General features: G+C 31.8%; 1 non-coding gene across 1 annotated transcript; it reads left to right on the forward strand.

The window, feature by feature from the left end:
* Nucleotides 1-2,890: 2,890 nt before the first annotated feature.
* Nucleotides 2,891-2,997, forward strand: LOC128289480 (small nucleolar RNA R71). Its single transcript, XR_008279129.1, has one exon. It is a non-coding gene; the product is annotated as a small nucleolar RNA R71 (small nucleolar RNA).
* The last annotated feature ends 3,753 nt before the right edge of the window (nucleotides 2,998-6,750 follow it).

A 6,750-nucleotide genomic window follows, 5' to 3' on the forward strand; every position in this document is an offset into this window, starting at 1 on the left:
GTTACTTTAACTTCTATCCCTCGTACAGATATAGTATCCCATATATGGCCGTCAGTATTTCCAGACTCAGAACCATGGCAATATCTTTTGGGATTGTCCAAAAATGTTCCCACCTATGATACCTAACTAGCGGTCATATCTCATTATAAAGGATCATCGATGGATCGAATCACCTATCTTGAATGAATGCTTTTCCTTGAAGTTCATTAAAATATTTTTCAACATTTGACTTCAGAAAATTAGAGGGATTTTGAATTGTCGATGGCTCCATTTCCATTGTCCGTCTAACTTTTCTAGGAGGCATTATTATAAAACAAGAAATGAGAGCAAAATATCAAGAAATTTAATGGAATAGTAAATGTATTACATTAAGAACCCTTCACCTCGTAGAAGTCATTGAATTCCTCATTTCGTGTGGTGTTTATCATTCCTTGAGTGTTCCCGTCTCTTGTGGCACTAAGTATGATTGAGAGATGGAGATTTTTAAAGAAGTGGAAATTGGGGGTTTATGGTTTAAAGAGTTGTAAAAGGTTCTAAGAGGGTTGAAAGGATTAAGGGGTTAGGATGTGTTTAAGATGGGGGATAATTTATTTTTAGGTTAAAATTTAGGGGTTTAGATGGTAAAATTTTGGCTAAAAAGGGTTTTAAAGCCACCAAGTTGCGTTGTCGGGTCGAGGTCACCTATAGAAAATTTTAGCGATGTCGCGACGTAGGAATTCTTTGTCACGACATCCTTGGTAGTTTACTGTTTTTGTGACAACGAGGTTCAATGTCGTGATACACTCTAGGCTTTTGGATTTTTGAGTATACTGGCTTCAGTGTCGCAGCAATGAAAGTCTGTGTCACGACATCGAAAGAATTTTCTTAATTTTGTTAAATTTTTCCTTGGTGTTGTGACATAGGATTCCTATGTTGTGGCACTGGTTCTGTTATTACTCAAAATTCGAGTCTCTAGAGTGCTACGGTTTCTATAAAATGAAAATTTAATAAAAATTAATATTTATACTAAATAGTTTAGTTAAATATACAATAATTTACAAAAGTTCAGCATTAATTCAAATAATTTAATTCTTACTATTGAATTCATCTGACAATATCATTAATTCATCGATGGACGATTCTTTAGTTCTATTAGTATTAGTCTATTGTCCGTCATGCCATTCCACCTTTGCCCACTTATCTCTTTCTTTAAACCAACCTGTTTTTTTTATCTGCATGCATTAGAGGAAGTATGTCCCTTGACTTGGGAGTGTTAGAAACAAATAATCCCTTGCACTGCTCCCTTAACTTCCTCCTACCTTCTTCTTCGCTTGATTGATTGCCATATTTAAAAATTTTAGTCTCACAATTGATTTTCATGGTTAATTCATTTTTTTTCTAAATCAATGGTGGACCTAGAAATGGCTAGAAAATGTCTACTTAATAAGATCAATATCTTCTGATCTTCTTCAAACTCTAGAACCACAAAATCTGTTGGGATAATGAAGTTGCACATTTTGACTAACACATATTTTAATACACCTTTTGAATGTACTAATAACCTGTTAGCCAACTGTAGTGTTATTTGTATATTCTTAAGGTTTTCTAACCCAAGTTTTTTAAAAATAGATAAAAATATTAAATTAATACTAGCTCTTAAGTCACATAGAGCTCTATTAAATGAATGCCCCTTATCTTTATAGAAATAGTAAAACTTTCTGGGTCTTTTAATTTTTGAGGAACCCGTATTGAGATAATTGCACTACAGGAAGCGTTTATACTAACTTGTTCACCTACCTTAATTTTCCTACGCCTAGATATAATTTCCTTTAAAAACTTGGTGCACTTAGGAACTTTCTTAATTAACTCGATTAAAGGTAGGATAACATTTAATGTTTTGAACAAGTTTAGGAAACTTACAAACCCATTTTCGTTTCACTTTTGTTTTTCTTCTAGTTTTGAAGGGAATTGGATCTTTGTAACGACATCTTTAGTTATTTCTTTTTCTAGCTAAGCTTCTGGTGTGATTACCTCCTATGACTCTGGTTCATCTTCAGCCTCTAAGGATTTCTCTTGAAGATCATCAGCATTCTTCATATCTAATTATGGAGTAGGGTTTTCTGGGCTACTCAGTACTTGGCCCGATCAGAGCGCTATTTCTTTCACGTGTTCCTTACCTTCCCTTCATGGATTATTTTTTGTATTGTTGGGAATACCTGTGTCAATTTGTCTTTTGATGTCACCCATCATACTCATCAATTGGCTCATTTGATCCTTAAGTTTAGTCAATGTTCTTATTGAGTTAGTGCACTCAAAATGCACTTACTTTACGTCTGTTCTCATTGACTGCATCTCTCTCACAATTCTACCCAAACATTGACCACATGCAGTATGGTCAATTGGGTTGACCCTAGCTTGAGGTTTCTACAAATAAGGAGGTTGATAGTTATTATTTTTAGCTTGATTCAAACTATTACCTCCTATTTGGTTTCCTTCCCATCTTAGATTCAGGTGATCTCTCCAGCCGGGATTGTTGGTATTTGAATAGGGGTTTCCACCCCTATTTTCTATATAATTCATATCCTTGACAGGATTCTTGATGTAGTGGAAGAGCGGTTTGTCTCCTCCATACATAAACAGTGTATTATTAACAGATTCGATACGGTTAAGTTTATCCACTAACTGTTAATACTTTTCATCCTCTTGAATATCTTTTACCTTAGCGGTTTTCTAGCCATATGTAAATCGTTTAATGGGCCATTGACAGGATTTCAATGTCATGTTCTTAATGTTTTCGTACGCATCCTCGTATGTTCTGTTCATAAGGGCTCCTACAACTATTCAGTCTATTCGTGATCTTGCATACGCATCCAACCCATTATAAAATACTTGCAATCGCATCCACTCAGGGAATCCATGGTGAGGGCATTTCTGAATCAACATTTTGAAACATTCCCATGCCTCATGAAAACTTTCTCCTTCCATCTGTCTAAAGACAACAATTTCTCTTTTTAGTTGAACCACTTTACTAATAGGTAAGAACTTCGGTAAGAACTTTCTAGCGAGCTCGTCCCATGTCATGATAGACTTTGGTCCCTGTGAATCTAACCAAGAAAAGGCGCTATTAATCAAAGAAAGGGGGAACAACCAAAGACGAATAGTGTCATCAATGGCTCTGTTGTACTTGAAAGTATCAAAAAGTTGGAAAAACCATTTTAAGTGTTTATTTAGATCCCTTTTCATTGTGCCCCTAAATTGCAGATTATTTTGAATCATATGAATCATTGCCAATTTGATCTCAAAATTATTTGTTGTAATAACCGACATCATTATACTTTCCCGAACCATGTCCAAACTTGGTAATGCATAATCAACCAATGTGCTTTCATTACAAGCCATGTGTAAGTTTGTGGGTAACTGTGGTGGTGTTGGTAGATCTCCTAAAGTGTTATTGTTAGTGACTTCGAATAGTGGATTCTCGCGTGGTATGTTGCCTACAATAGATGGTGGTGGATCTTGCATCTGCTGCTGCTGTTGTTGTTCTTGACAATTTTTTTGAATTATTCTTTTTGAATTTGTAACTAGCTTTATAGGTGTTCCCCTACAACGAGTCATACACTAAACCCAGAAAGAGAGGATTAGTATTAATAAAAATTAGAATAATATCTATCACCTAAAAAAATTTTCCTAATTGTTCTTACTAAGTGCAAAAATTAAAATCAAACTAGTGACGTTGCCTCCCCGGCAATGGCACCAACAACTTGACCTCCTCCGGATGTCCTAACGTCTAGAGTGTGAATATTGTAGTAAAGAATATATCGATGAGGTGGTATCTGCAAGTATTTGGGTTCAGTTGTAATATAGTTACAACTGAGGAAGTGAATACTCTGAGGATCGTACCCAAGGAAGGCTAGTGCTAGATCAATTTTAACCTAAACACCAAAAGATCTAATTAGTACTCGAAGCAAATTATAGTACGAAAGTAAAAATAAAAGGATTTTTTAATATTTTTATAATAATGAAAATATAATAACATAAAGAAATAAATATCAAGAGATCGAATAATAGAATAAATCAAATTTGATTATGAGTGATTAGCTCGCTTCGGTAATCCCCATCAACTTTCACTTAAGGATCATCATCAATTAACTAGTCGGCAAGGATCTTCTGATCTTCCACTAAAATAATGAGTCAGCAAGGACTACTTATCTTTCGACCTCATAGTCCAGACTGATAGGCCATACCAATTTTGGGTTAATTCCCACCTTGTTAACTTCTTAAGGTTGTCAGACCTATGGTTTAGGTTCTTCCTTTTCCAAACAGCTGATCTGTTGAGTAATCCTATAAAACAATTAAAAGATCACACCTTCACTCACTAATCCTCGTAAAAGGATTAGTTCCTCATGATTTTCATAAGCAATATAAAATCGATATAAAGACAAGCATGAATTGACAATATAGAGTTTAATAAAGAGCTTGATTTGTATTAAGAATGATTGCTAATCCACAAGTTTGATTGTCTTCCACAAATTTGATTGTCTTCCACAAATCAGATCTCTCGAGATCAAACAAAGAATAACTTGAAAATAAACCTAAAATCTAATAAGAAAGAAAATTTAAACTAAATTTAAAATAAAAATTCTAAACTAAGCAATTGGTGGTCCATAACATGTGACAAATGAGCCTATTTATAGATTTTAGGTGGCCGTCGTCTTTAACCTAGGTTAGCTGACGTTCCCGAGCTTTAAGTTTGATTGTGATGGCCAAAATGCCCCCTGACTCGTGTTAATTTCCATCCATAGTCGATGTTGCAACACACCAGGACCTGTGTCGTGACATAGGAGTTAGTATACTCTTATTGGGATATCTTTAGAGGTATGTCACGGCACCCTTTGGTTGTGTCGCGACATCGAAGGTAGTCTTGTGGTTTCTTTATTTTGCTCTCTATGTTGCAACATTAATGATTCCATGTTGTGACATAGTGACCAGTATTGCTTTAGTACGCCTTCTAATGGTCTCCAGCACACTTACAAAGTTCATTAGCTCACCCTTAGGCTTCATTCGGCCCCTAAGGTCAATAAAAGTCTCAATTTGCACATTTTATTAACTTTAAGGAAACTTATAAAAACATAATTAAAATCCAACGAAAATGTTTGGTTTCAAGCTCCTAAAGTGCGAAAATTAGTTTAATCTGCAACACCAGATTACGACAGATCATGTACAAAATACTTTCTCATGTTTTAATATGCATTTATTATTGTTCTAATAAGTTGTTACAATAATTTAATTATAAAGGAGAAGGAACTACTTACAGCCGTATAAAACTACAGTAATTTTACATCCTTTCATAGCGTTTTGTATGATTAATATTTTAATGATTCAACTATTGAATTTATGAATATAATTTTACTTGTCATGCATTTAAATTTTCTCACCGATCCAATCTTTTTGTCATATTGATCTAAAATATATATTTAATGGTTGAATATCTTTTAAATAAAACAAATAGTTAAAATTTTTAGTTTACATCAAATTTAATATACATGATCTATAATAATAAAATATTAAATTCAATGGAATTGGACCATTAAAATATTATTTGCACAAAAAAACAAAAAGGTGTAAAACTATTTTTTATTTTATATTTACATCGATGTTATTGGATCCGTCCTATTAATATTAACTTTTTCAAACTTAGATTATCTTTTTCAAGTTTTTTTGGAAGTTAATTTATTTAAATTTAAATTAAATAAATTCAATGGATGAAATATTTTATATTTAAAATTCATTAGATAAATATAAAAATAAAATTTAATTTCTCTATTAAATTTAAATTAATTTTTAAATTTACATCAACTTTTTCAAATATTTTTATAGGTTAATTTATATAAATTAATTTATTTAAATTAAAATTTTCAATTTTCAAATTTATTATATTAAAAAATCATTTGGATAAATATAAAATTGAAAAGTTAATTTATCCATTCAATTTAAAGCAGATAAAATTTTAATTATTTAATTATATATTATCCTTATTATCTATAATTAATTTCTCGCACTCGACTCTCTCAAATTTCTTTATAAATACTCCCAAATCTATTTTCTCCTATAAATCATAAATTTCTATAATTTTAAAAAAACATAAACCAAATATTAATTCTCAATAAACACTTCAAAACCTCATGAAATTATTAAAATCGATAATTTGGTTACATTTTTCCTTAAATATTTAAAAGATAGTCACTTTCAATTCCATATAAATTAGCAATTTGTTATCCTTTTTTAGTATAATTTAAACCCAACAACCATACAGATAAAAATAAAGAGAAAGGAGAAGAGTAGATATACTCATATTGGGTTGTCATGTAATAGTCTGATTTTTAGTTGTAACACCCTTCACTTAGTCCAGTCGTTAGACTCGAGTTGCGAAATGTTATTGCAGTTACCAGAACATATCTCATTCAAACTATAATTCAAAATATTAATTCGTGTCATAAAATGAAATACAAACAAAGTCTAGTCTAAGGAGTTATACAATTTTTAGTTCACCTTAATAATGCATTAAAGTTTTCAGTTAGACCACAATTTGCTTAGATGTTTTATTACATCACTTTCTTAAAGATTTACTTTTCCATTCAATTCTTTACAGTTTAACACCTTTTTAATACATACCATAAATGGTACTTAACACATAAACTTATTGACAATATCATTAATAATTTTTTAGTTAATTACGCCTTAAGAAAACATAGAGACATAGGTCAAAACTCG

This window comes from Gossypium arboreum, chromosome 2, assembly GCF_025698485.1.
Source record: "Gossypium arboreum isolate Shixiya-1 chromosome 2, ASM2569848v2, whole genome shotgun sequence".
Classification (NCBI taxonomy): domain Eukaryota; kingdom Viridiplantae; phylum Streptophyta; class Magnoliopsida; order Malvales; family Malvaceae; genus Gossypium; species Gossypium arboreum.